The sequence below is a fragment of the Pistacia vera genome, unplaced genomic scaffold, assembly GCF_008641045.1.
Source record: "Pistacia vera cultivar Batoury unplaced genomic scaffold, PisVer_v2 Contig899, whole genome shotgun sequence".
NCBI lineage: Eukaryota > Viridiplantae > Streptophyta > Magnoliopsida > Sapindales > Anacardiaceae > Pistacia > Pistacia vera.
The window spans coordinates 198,799-212,611 of record NW_022196777.1 but is presented as its reverse complement, the minus strand read 5'-3'; the positions used below and the strand labels follow the sequence as shown (position 1 = coordinate 212,611).

Sequence of the window (13,813 nt, the reverse complement as noted above, 5' to 3'; positions counted from 1 at the left end):
ATCTCCATGACCATAAGTTCTAGTCCACCGCCGGTTCAGCAAGGTAATGCATTTTCTAATTCAAGCTTTCATGTTTATTTTGACTCTTTGTGTTTGATTTAATTATGTACTAAAAGAGTCCACAACCGACTTTTTCATGTTTATTCAGTCCACATATGTACTGAATGTTAAAAAGTGTGTTTGTGTGTGTGAGAAGGAGAAAGAGGATATGAATGCCGCACAAATAAAAGTTACAATATCTAAAATCTAAAATCTAAGCATTGAAAGGTAGATGTGCTAAGAGCTATAATGTATTTAAACAATATAGAACACTAGCTAAAGCTGATACTAATGAGTAAATTAATCCTTACAGATCTCATGATTTTTATGTATTGTGTTAATCAAAGAATAAGAACCTACCAATAACAGTAAACAAGAAGTTTTGTAAAAGCGTAAACAACAATTATAGATGAGTTACTGATGCAGTACCAGAGATAAAGAATGGAAAGATTAGTAGAAATAGAGAAAATATAGAAGATAGATAGAATAAAGAAGGATAGACTAGGGAAAATAGAAAGAAATGGAAGAAAACCAGAAGAATTAGGAGAGAGACGAAAAATCCATTGTGAAAACTAATAATCATATTTATTTCATCAATTAAGCATGTCAAAATAATAATTGAAGCCTCTATTCTCTAAGCTTATAGAATAGACTCCTAGTTCTAATCAAATACAAAATAAAGTCTGAAACAACTCATAACAAAATTAAACTCTAAAAGTATTCTTGATAAATAAATCCCCAAGATAACTAAATGATATTGTGGAAACATGACTGCACAGTGCACACTTCAAAGTATAAGCATTGGATTTGGTTGAGCAGGTTATCGTGAGGCTGGAATCTTTATTTGTTTCTCTTTGTTTTTCTCTTTTATTTTTAGTTATTGTCAATAAATAAAATAATATGATGAAATTCTAGATGTCCTTGGCCGCTGACAATACTCATGAGACTTCAAATACATGCAAACTCTCGGTTTGACACCAACAAGTACGACTCCAACTCCAACTCTAAATTCCATGCCACTACCAACACATTTACCCCCCCCCCCCCAAACGTTCAAGGGATACATGTAATAGGAAGAATAGTTCTCAAGTGTGCGATCACTTTGTTAAGAACGATTGTGAGAATAAGGATGATTTGACTACGACATGTATGCAGTTATTGTGGGAGTGTTCTAGCATGTTCGAGTAAGAGTAGTACAAGTTGTCTACGTAAGCACTTAAATAGATGCAAAAAGTATCCTCCAAATGTGGCAGACAAGAGACAAAAGACCCTAATTTTTCAACAAGGATCATGTGATCTCTCAAGCAACATTGCCCTCTCTACACAATCTTCATTGCTGTCATGGAAATATGATCCAGATCTGATTAGAGTCTATAGCAAAAATGATCATTAGTGAAGAGTTACCCTTTAGTTTTGTGGAGTGTGAGGGGTTTCGTAACGTGATGAATGTGACATAACCTAGGTTTCAAGTATCTTGCCGGAGAACTGTGACTAAAGATTGCTTCAAAATGTATATTGGAAAGTGTCAAAAGTTGAAGAAGTTTTTCAGTAAGTTTTTGTACAGAGTTTGTCTCACCACTGATACATGGACAAGCTGTCAGAACCTTAATTATATGTGTCTTATTGTGCATTTCATTGATGATCATTGGCAGCTACAGAAAAGAATTTTAAATTTCTGTCCAATCATTAGTCACAAAAGTATAATGATTGGCAAGGCAGTTGAGAGGTGTTTACTTGATTGGGGTATCTATAAGGTATTCACAATCACAGTAGACAATGCTAGTTCTAATGATGTTGGGATAAGCTATCTCAAGACTCAACTAGCAAGTTGGAAGGGAAGTGTATTGGATGGTAATTTTCTACACATGAGATGTTGTGCACATATTTTGAGTTTAATTATGAAAGAGGGGTTAAAGGATATGGATGACTCCATATTTAGAACATGTTTAGCAGTGAGGTATGTGAGGTCTTCTCCAACAAGTTACAAAGATTTAAGGTGTGTATGGAGAAAGAAAAAATTGCAAGTAAAAATCATTTGGTTCTTGATGTAGAAACTCGGTGGAACTCTACATACTTGAGGTTGGAAGCGGCATTAAAATTTCAGAAAGCTTTTGAGTTGTTGGCATTGGAAGATAGTAAATATGCAAATGAGCTTACTAGTGGTGATAGGTCACGGGGTTTGCCTATGAGCACCGATTGGGAGTATGCTCACTACTTGAAACCTTTCTTGAAAGTATTTTACGATGCTACTCTACATGTCTCTAGGTCTCTTTATGTTATTGGTAATGCATACATGTGAAAGATTTTTAGCTTTGGGTTGAAGATTTCAACATGGTGTAAAAGTCATGATCTTGGCTTACATAATATGGCTGCACGAATGAAGGTAAAATTTGATAAGTATTGGTCAAATGTTGATAATATCAACATTATGTTGTTCATTGCAGACGTATTGGATCCTAGGCACAAGTTAGAATACGTGGACTGGGTAGTTAATGAGTCTTATGATGTTGTTGTAGCTGATAAGTTGAAGAGAAAAGTGAAGGAAACTTTGTTGTCTTTATTTCAGCAATACAGTTTGCTTATGGTGGAGGATGACAATGTGCAGTCAAGTGAGAAATCCCAAGTTCCAATTGACATTGATGTGCATTATGCAAATGTTGATAATGAGGACTTCATGAGGGTTTTGTATAATGAGAAAAAGGCTGTAAAGAAAGTTGTTTAGCATAAAACAGAGTTAGATAAGTATTTAGTATACGATTGTGAGGATGACAATGACAAAACTTTTGATATCTTGAAATGGTGGAAGGCTAATTTAACAAAATATGTTGTTCTCTCTATGATAGCATGAGATGTATTGACTATGCCTGTTTCAACGGTTGCATCTAAGTCGGCTTTTAGTAGGGGGGGTCGTGTATTAGATCCATTTCGTAGCTCTCTTACTACTAAGATGGTAGATGCTCTTATTTGTACACAAGATTGGATTAGGAATACGCGTGGACCATTGACCATTGAGGAAAGCTTGGAGGAATTATCTAAAATTGAGTCGGGTAACATTTTTTGTTAACTTTCAATTATAATTATATCTTTTCCATCATTATTTATGGTTTTAGCTAACTTGTTTGTCCAAGTTTGTGTAGAGTTTTTGTCTTTAGGATTGGAAAGTAGTCTAACTCATCTTGATGATTGAAGGGTATTCCACATTTCCAATAGATGAGGTATATTGTCTTTGATGATTAAATGGGTTTAGGTTTTGGTTGGTTTTGTTGGTTAAATTTTTTGAACTATTGTTATGTTTATTTGTTGTGAACTGATTTTCAATTAAGATATTTGCCTATATTAAGGTTAATATTTGGCCAAGTACAAACAAATAGGCAGGGGAGATGATTTATGTAGTTAAAACTTAAAAGGGAATTTAGAAGGGAGACAAGCAAACAAATAACACAAGTCATGACTTGATCTCACAACTTGTTTTGAAAACCACTTAACTCACTTTTACTTTAATTTGCTCTACAATTTGTTGCAAGTAAAACTTCTTAGGCTATATATGCACATTTTTGCAAGCGCAATTATGTTTACTATATATGTTTGATGTACCGAGCTCTTAAGTTTGCCATTTATGTAATGAAAAATGAAACTTATGCAGAGATGTATTGTAAAAATAAACAACTAGCCGTTCCAAGCTGGAATCTTAGCTGGACATAAGCATTTTAATTCTCAGTTAAAATTTGTATACATCAGAATATTCACATGAGTAACTTGATGGTCAGAGTGATTTTGCACCACCTTTTGCATTGATATTATTTGGTGAACCATCTTTTGCATTGAATTTCAGTTTTTTGGAGAGTTGCTAACTGCAAGTTTATTTATTGCATATGTAGATATAGATGTAGATGTAGATGCAGATGCAGGCCTGAATTGTTGTGCACTTGTGCTTATTCAGTAGCATTGTAGCAGATTGAAGAAGCTTGGACTTTGGAGATCTGAATTTTGAAGCAGGGTGTTTTAACTTCAAGTTGAAGAAGATTTTTTATTTGCAAATGTTTTCAGTTTTTAATATTATGCCTATGTTTTATTGATGAGTATTGATTAATGTATAATTGAATACTTTATGTTTTTATTTCATATCCTAGATTCAGCATTTGCAAATGGGTAATTTAATTTGTTTTTAACACAAAGAATACAACAACAATACCCAAATAAAAGTAAATTATAGCATGAAATTATATGTAAAATGATAAATATTTGAATTTAGGGACTTAAATGTAAAAAATGAAGAATTTAGGGGTGCATTTGAAAACCGGTTAACCGGATAAGTGAACTGAATATTCAGTTCGGTTTAAATTCGATTTCTCCTATAAACCAGACTGGTTTCGATTTAGATTTTTGTCTAAACCGAATAATCGATTTGGTTTTCGGTTTAGCCTAACCGGTTCGGTTAACCGGATTATCCCACCCCTAATTATAAGAGTTATGTCACTAGGGCATTAGCATGGGCAAACAGTTAGTGGACTTTTTATCGAATATGACCGATTATGATAAATCACATGGATATTTAGAATGTGGTCAATGATACATCGTAGGATCATACTAGTGTACCACTAATCCTTAGACCTAAGACATCATAGTTGGACTCGACATAGGATGCATATGATTCATATGGTGTATATACATGACACTAGTCATGTTTTGTGTAATAAGCTGGTTTAGTCATATGTTATTCATGTGCGAGGACAAATGATGGTCAAGATGGGATCCTTTGACTCGAAATAGTTTGGTCTTGAGTTCGAAGAAGAATGTCAATAAACATTGGAAAAAATGAAATCTCTGGCCAGAGTACAAAATAGTTATATGAAAAGGAGTTTTATGATGACACGTTCCATTGTATTGATTGATAATTCGGAGAAAGATTAAGTTAAGGGTTTTGACATACCATGAACCTATACTTAATCAAGATTAGACAACAGAGGGATTTTACTACATAAAATGTATGATCAGGAAAAATGTTCATTGGAGTTTAATTTCATTGTGGCTTAGGGGTTATAGAGCATTACTAGATGCCTACCAAAATCGGTGGGAGTTTTGATTATAAAGAGTTATGACGAAACATATCAGATTGTGATATTGGGCCCATGGCTAGGTTACAGTGAACCTAAGTGGTCATACCTAAAAATCAAGTATGAGAAGAGAGAGTAATACATACGTTAAAGGTTAACGATATTCATATGTAAACGTGTGCGTCCGATTTATGTATTGGTAAGAAATGATTACTCATGGGAAGCTAGCACTTACCAAGGTTAATAAGGTAATTTAGTCATTATTGGATTAGATTCAATGATGGACTAAAATATATTATTGAATTAGATTCAATAATGGGTTAAATATTAAACGAGACTATTTTATATGCCTTGATTATAAATTTGTTTAAATCAAGGATTTAATAGTAAAGAGTTAATATTAAATTGAAATTGTTTCAAGGACTTAGGATAAATAATGATTTAATATTAAGAGTTAATATAAAATTGAAATCATTTCAAGGACTTGAAAATAATATTGAATTTGTATTAAGTGTTAATATAAGATTCATATTAATTCAAGGACTTGAGAACAATTTCAAAAATGGTCATTGCGTATAAATAAGTGATATTCCAAAATCTAATCTAATTTTTCATTTGGATTAAAAATCTCTCTCTTGAGCTCCCATGGCCGGCTCTCTTTTCTTCATCTTGGGGTGGACTTTACTTAGAGGATTTTCATTAAATTTGTTGAAGATCTTGAACTCCTTTTCAAGTTACAAGAGTTGTAAAGCATAAAAGGTAACAATTTCACCATTTTAGTTTCAATAACATGTCATATCACCTTATACCATATTTTACACCAATTTCACCCTTTCTAAGCATGAATTCTTACAACTAGATTTGGCTTCAAGAATCAACTTGAATCAAAGAAAATCTTTGATTCAAGTGCCAAGGGTGGCGTGAAAGAGGGCTGCCTTTTCAATTCTATGATTGAATAATAAAATGAATTAATATTTTTTTTTTTCTCTCAACACACATGCACTTATATAAGTGCATGTGTGAAAACCCTAATCCTCTTAGGAATAGGATTGGACTCCAATCCAAATTAGCCCTTGTGTCCAAACACTCTCAATTTGTATTTTATTTTAATTATTATTATTGTAATTAAAATCAATTAATATATAATAATAATTTATTTAAATATATGCGTATATATATTTAAAAATAATCTCACTTACTTACAACCTTAGCAAATCTAATTGCACTATGAGATTACCAAAATACCTTTTTCTCGTAAAAGATGAAAATACCCCTTACACAAACTGATTCTCAAATTATCTTCTATGTGTGTGACCCGTAGGCTCCTCATCATACCGGCAGTAAGTAGTATCACGATTAACACCAATTAATCGTCTCACTATACATAGACCAAGATTGGCCCCTAGCAAGGCATCATGGCCACCTGATAGATTCTGATTTAGCGAAATAACTACCTATCAACGATATGGTTACCGTGCAATCAAATCCTTTTATCATCTGTTATCTCATCGAGACTAAGGTACAAAAATAGTGTCAACCTCAGTTACTCTCAATATGTTTGTATTCAGTTACCAGAACAATTACTAGAATAATAAATTAGATTGAGCAACAACTTAATCCCACTGTGGCCACAACTTTAGTGACATTGTCATTTACTGAATTGTGCAGTGAGATAACTTCTCCCGTATCCAGGAGTGATGAATCCTCTGTGGATCCACTATAGTCTTGATATACTCCTCGATACAGCCAATCACTACCGTATTGACAACTCTGAATAGAACTACGTTAAGCTAGTTTCAAACTACACCAATCGGTGCACAAGACGCTCTGGTGATCTCAAGTCTAAGGATCACATGCACCACCATTCGTTAGAGGATTTGTTCCATAGACACTAGGGTTACCATCTATATGGAATCTTCTAGTGAACTTGCCTATAACAAGCACTCATGTGTTGCACAAGGTTGTCGGCAAACAACCTTAATAAGTGAGATCAGGCGTTGCCTTTTGACAGGGTCATTCAACATTATGATAGCCTTATCATGTTATATGTGTCCTTGGTCAGAATAATATTAGGGCTACAGACATTTCTAGAATAGCCACCATATATGATCATAGGGTTCTCACTATCAAGATTTAAAACACTTGATACCCTCGTCACGCTTCTACCATCCTAAGGAAATATATCAATGCATACAGACATGATTTACACGATTAAACTTGGGCATTTGGGACTGGTCCCAAAAACTCGACCCAAAGGATTGGTCCTTACAAGGCCTAGTCCAAAATTGGACCAGGCCTATGGGAGGAGGGACTGGACCCTTGATCGGGCCCTCTTCCAAGGCTTGGGCCCAAACCTATTTAGAAAATTTTAAAATTGTCCTTGTAAAATATCCAAAAACCCCCTGATAATTTTAAAATTGACAAAAATTTCAAGGGCTAACTTGATATTTTCCAAAAAAATAATAATAAATGCAAATAAACAACACGAATTTTTTTTTTCATTTCCCCCCAAATCATATACTATAAAAAATCCCTCACACTTCCAATTTTGTTCGCACCAACTCTCAGTCCCTCATTCTCTAAATCTCTCTACTCCAATCCAATTCTTATTCATATTTTCTTCAATTCAATTTATATTTATAATTTATTCATATAATTTATTTATATTTTATATTATTTAATTTTTTCTATTTTTCAATCATCTCTTATTCATATTATTATTTAATTTGTTTCATTTTAATTATTTACTATTTTATCATAAATTTATAATGGAAGGGCCAAATGAGTTCTACATTCCATCAATCGAAGAAACGGAAGGGTTCGATCCATTTTCACCCTTTCTAGAAGTAGCAGCTTCAATTCAACAACAACAACCACATTCAGCCGGGACGAGGTGTAGCCAAACACAAGCGAGTTGCGACTCCAGAGCCCAACCCCCCTGACCATCAAAGAGGGTTGTGTTCGATGTATGGTGACACTTCACCAAATCAAAATGAGCAAAGGCAAATGGGGAAGGGGAAGAATCGTGTGGGGTATGTAATTTTTGTGAAACTGTTATTGGCGCTGAGAAGGGGATTTCGATGATGCGATGACATTTGGAGAAAAGGCACCCCCAAATAATGCAGCTATCTGGTTCATCTTCAACCGAACTAGGTTGGCAAATTCAAACTCAACTTAATTTTAATTCACAATCCTTAACTTTGTCAACATGGCAATACAATACACTCCAAGCACGAGAGGAAATGGCAAAATACATAGTTGCTACGGACTCTCCCCTTTCTTTATATGAAAATCCTTTTTCTATTCACTTGATTAAAACTGCATTTTGTCCAACATATACCCTTGTTAGTAGAAGTACAAGTAGAAGAGACATACTACAACTTTATAACCAAATAAATATTCAACTTAAAAATGAATTTCAAAATTTTAGGAATATATCTATTACACTTACTTCAGATAAATGGACTTGTAGATCAAAAACAGATTTTTTAACTGTCACAATACATTACTTAGATCATGGTTGGGTTTACAACAAAAATTGATAGGTTTTAGACCATTATATACTGCACATAATGCTGACACTCTTTATTTTACAATACTTGAAGTTTTGAAAAATATGTATTAATTGATAGAGTTGTAGCGCTAACGCTAGATAATGCAGCCGTAACACCGCGACTATCTCTTTATTTGAAAAGAGATTGGATCCGCTTGTTGAAGGTAAATTTTTTCACCAGAGATGTGTTTGCCACATCATCAATTTGATTGTTAAAGCAGGTTTAGAAGCTATAAATTCAAAGATTGAAAGGGAATGCACGGCTATCAGATTCATCATCGGTGATAGCAACAAAAGATGGCAGGAGTACGTCAAATATTGTAAGCAAGAGGATCCATCAGTTCGACCTTTGAAGTTATGTAAGGACATGCCTATTTGTTGGAACTCCACCTACTTGATGTTGGAAAAAGCTTTGCCAAATGCAACATGATAATCGTACGATTATACTGTTTTATCTAGGCTTTTTGGCCAGATTTTGGATACTTCTTATTTCGTTTGTGCCTGAATTCCAACTTAATTGCATATATTTTATGTTTCAAGCCAAAACGATCAGTTAGAGCAAATACTGAGTGGAATTGAGTTTCTGGACCCAAAAGTAAGCAAATCTCAGGATTCGGGGAAGTTCTGAAGCAGATTTGAAGCACTATGAAGCTTGTTCCTATTGGAGAGCACTAAAGATTGAAGATTCAAGCAAGGAAGCAAGCAAGGGCAGTTCCATAATTTTAGAATTGTTTAGAAAAGTTCGCCATGGTGAAGTTCTTTCTTCGCCGTGGCTATAAACTCTCGGGACAGATTAAGAATTTTAAACCAACTCGTTGAATCTTCATTGCGGCGAAGTCTGCAAGTTTCAGTTTTTTTTCAAAATTGTGCGTTTTATTTTAGGCAAAAGTTTTAGGTTTTTTTTGGACCGACTATAGAAGCGAGACTTAGTCATTTTAATAGGGAGTTCGACATTTTTGGGAGAAAAGAAGAGAAGATTGGAGATTGAACTCTTTGGATTCATCAAATAGGGAAGATTTTGTTATCTTTTCTTTATTCCAACATGTTGAATGCATTGTTTACTGTTTTTATTTTGATTTGTGTTAATTTTAGCATGAACTAACTCACTTTTGGGTTAAGGTTTTGATGTAATTGGGATTTTTATGTTTAATCAATAAATTGATGTTGCTTTTACATTCTATTGCATGGATTGTGTGATTGCTCTTGTTTTTATTGAATTTACTTGTTGAGCATGATGAGACTGAGAAGTGAATCATGTATTAGCTTCTTAGGGTAATTGCCATTGTTGTATTAAACGCTAGAGATAGGTTTGAGAATCAATTAAATCAATTTAGGATTCCATTTAGCTTAACGACTTTGGAACAATTAACCTTCAAATTGTTGGGTGTGGAAGCTTAATAGGGATAAGTAGGAAAACCTAGCCTGAGAAGGTATGTTTTACACATTAGGGAGTCCGATTTATAGTCCGTGCATGTGAGTGTAGAAGTAGTATAATTCGTAGATTAAATCATAAAATCCTAGTGAAGTCAAAACCCTAACCGTTTGTTTTAATTGATATTTCCCTTGAATTAACCTTGCTGTTATTAATTAGTTTTTAAAGTACGTAGTAAAATTTGTTTTCACTTTAGCTTAAATTTCTCCCACAAATCCAAACATCTTTCGGTTTCTCCAACTTGATAAACAACTAGGAAAATCAATGCTTAACAAGCAATCCTCATGGGAACGATACTCTACTTATTACTTTTTGTGACTAGTGCACTTGCTACACATTGCATGTTGTAATTTCAACTTATTAGGTTTTTGGCGCCATTGTCAAGGATTGATTTTTGTGTTAACATTGAACTTTTCTTGTGTTAGCTAGATTGGAGTTTAATTTTAGTTTTAACTATTTTCTAGTTTAATTTTGTTGTTTGTTTCTGTTAGCTTGTGATCTCATGCTTTCTTTCTTTTTGTGTGGTTTATGCGAAAAGCTAGACGTCATCCAGTGGTTCCTATTGATCCAGAGATTGAAAGAACCGCAAGAAGACTTAATAGAGAATGAAGAGAACGAGAGGTGATTGTCATTGAGATGGCAGAAAACAGAACATTGAGGGAATTTGCAATACCCACGGTTGATGGTAATGGTCCAAGTATAACTAGGCCACCAGTGTAAGTCAACAACTTCAAATAAAGCCAGCAATCATTCAGATGATCCAACAATTGGTACAATTTAAGGGAGATCTGAAAGAAGATCCAAATTCACACATTGCAAACTTCTTGGAGATTTGCGATACCTTCAAATCAAATGGAGTGTCAGATGACGCCATTAGATTAAGATTGTTTCCCTTTTTATTAAGGGACTAAGCAAAGGGATGGTTAATGGCACTACCACCAGAACAATCACATCCTAGAATGAATTGGCATAGAAGTTCCTTACTAAATACTTCCCTCCATTGAAATCTGCAAAGATGAGAAACGATATCACATCGTTTCTATAGGAAGAGACTGAGTCACTTTATGAAGCTTGGGAAAGATATAAGGAACTGCTGAGAAAGTGTCCACAACATGGTTTGCCAGTTTGGATGCAAGTCCAAATGTTCTATAATGGGTTAATGGTTAATGTGCAAACAATGGTAGATGCAACATCTGGATGAGCATTGCAAAACAAGACACCTAAAGAAGCTTATGAGTTGTTTGAATTCCTAGCAAGTAACAACTATCAAAGACCCAATGAGAGAATGCAGTCGAAGAAGTCTATGGGGATTCATGAAGTTGATGCTTACACGGCCATTTCAACCCAACTTACAGCACTTCAGAAGCAATTAGGAGGTATATAGGTGAATTCTATACAAACGCCTTAACTGACATGTGATTTTTGTGCAGGTAACCATGCGAGCAATGAATGTCAAGTGGGGAACACCTTTGCTTCAACTTCATCATCATCAGAACAAGTCAACTATTTGGCAGGGACGAAATCATCAAAACTTGTCTTGGGGCAATCAGAATCAGCAAAATAACCAATGGACTCAAAGAACAGTGCCAAACAATCAAGTAGGGGTGAATAATCAACCAGAAGATCAAAGATTGTCAAAATTAGAGGATATGTTTAGGAAATTCATGTAAGAGACCACAAGTTTCATGAGTGAGACGAGGGCAAATTTCAGAAACCAAGGGGCATCCATTCGAAACTTAGAGGTATAGATGGGGCAAATAGCTTAAAAGCTGAATGAGAGACCACGGGGTTCCCTACCAAGCAACACAGTGACAAATCCACGTGAACAAGTGAATGCAATAACTCTATGGAGTGGAATAGTCTTGGAAAAGGTGGAACAAATAGGGAAAGAAGAGAGCCTACCAAAAGACAGGGAAGATTCTGATGAAGAAATCATGGTTGAAGAGAAGCCAACAAGTTCCAGAGAAGAATAACTGAAAAGGGAAGAGAGACCAAGGCAAAAGAAAGAAAAATTGCCATTTCCTGAGATACCACTGGAGTTGGCGCATCACACCCCTCCTATGCCTTTTCCTTAGAGGCTCAGAAAGGAAAATCAGGATAAGCAATTCATGAAATTTCTTGATGTATTTAAAAAACTGCATATTAACATTCCTTTTGTAGATGCCTTGTAGCAGATGTCGAGCTACGCAAAATTCCTCAAGGAAATTCTATCAAATAAAAGGAAGTTGAAAGAGGAGGAAACAATGATGCTTACTGAGGAATTCAGTGCCATTCTACAGAAAAAGCTGCCTCCAAAACTCAAGTATCCAAGGAGTTTCACTATCCCTCGTGTTATAGAAGATATTACATTTGATAGAGTTTTGTGTGATCTGGGTGCAAGTATAAATCTAATGCCTCTTTCCATTTTCAGGAAACTTGGGATTGGTGAAGTGAAGCCAACAACCATATCTTGCAGCATGCAGATAGATCCATCAAGCATCCGAGAGGCATTATTGAAGATGTATTGGTTAAGGTGGATAAATTCATTTTTCCGGTAGACTTTTTGTGTTGGATATGGAAGAAGACAAAGAGATTCCTCTTATCCTAGGATGTCCATTTCTTGCCACCGGAAGAGCCTTAATTGATGTACAAGCGGGGAAGTTGATCATGAGGGTGCAAGAGGAAGAAGTGACATTCAATGTCCTTGAGACTCTAAAGGTTCCATCGAAGCAAGATTCATGTTTCAAAATTGACTCAGTGGATCAGTCAGTAATTAAAGCTTCCAAGATTGATGATCCTAAATCTCCGATTAAGGGATGAATGGTCAAGTCAAGGCAATTTGAAGATGAAGACCATAAACTAGAAGTTTACACAACATCCCAAGATGGGCCACAATCAAGCACTTGTCTTCACAAGAGACGAATTTCTCAGTTCAAGAATGCTGATAGAAAGTTAAAAAATCCAAAAGTTGCCGGTGAGAACGCTCGAACCCTAAAAGGAATGACCAAGGGATGGAAATGGGTGGTTAAGCTCTCAACAAAGACCTAATGTGACAAGAATCAGCAACAATTGAAACCTTTGTGTAGGGAAAATGTTTGGGAAAAGATGTATCTGGATAGTTCGGATTGACGAAAGACTTGAGAAAGTCGAGCTTTCGACTATAAATAAGCGCTTCTTGGGAGGCAACCCAAGTGTTCTCATTTTTGTTTGTTGTTTTGAATTTGTTTAGTTGTTTTGTGACTTAGGAATTAGTTTAATTTCGTTTGTTTTTGGTGTTTTAGGTGAATGATCAAAAAGTGGAAAATTTGGAATTCTCCAGATTTCGCCGCAGCATTGTATACACTGCCCAAAAGTGGATTAATGGAATCCCAGATTTCGCCGCAGTGAAGAAATTCTTTCGCCGCGACATTGTATTCACTGGAATTTTCTGCCACGACGAGAAATTTTCTTCGCCGCAGCATCGACTGTGTTGCGCAATTGAACTAAGAACTTCGCCGCGGCGAAGTCTATTTTCTATAAAAAGTCGCGATGACTCTTCATTTTCGCGAAAAACCTCCAAGACCATCCAAGAGCCAAACACTTCCACTTTCAATCCAGAAAGCTTCCAATGAAATTTCTTCCCACCACTCCATTCCTTAACCCTGATAAACACTAAATCAACTCACTTTGTCAAGGATTTTTGCAAAATATTGAAGAAAAGTTTGGAAACCCTAGGTTTTCCAAAATTTGGGGACCTTGCAATCTGGGCAGAAATTG

General features: G+C 35.1%; 1 non-coding gene across 1 annotated transcript; it reads right to left on the bottom strand.

Annotated features, from left to right (window-relative positions):
* Positions 1-11,090: 11,090 nt before the first annotated feature.
* On the bottom strand, positions 11,091-11,197 carry LOC116119700. The gene has a single exon (XR_004126429.1). It is a non-coding gene; the product is annotated as a small nucleolar RNA R71 (small nucleolar RNA).
* Positions 11,198-13,813: the final 2,616 nt, after the last annotated feature.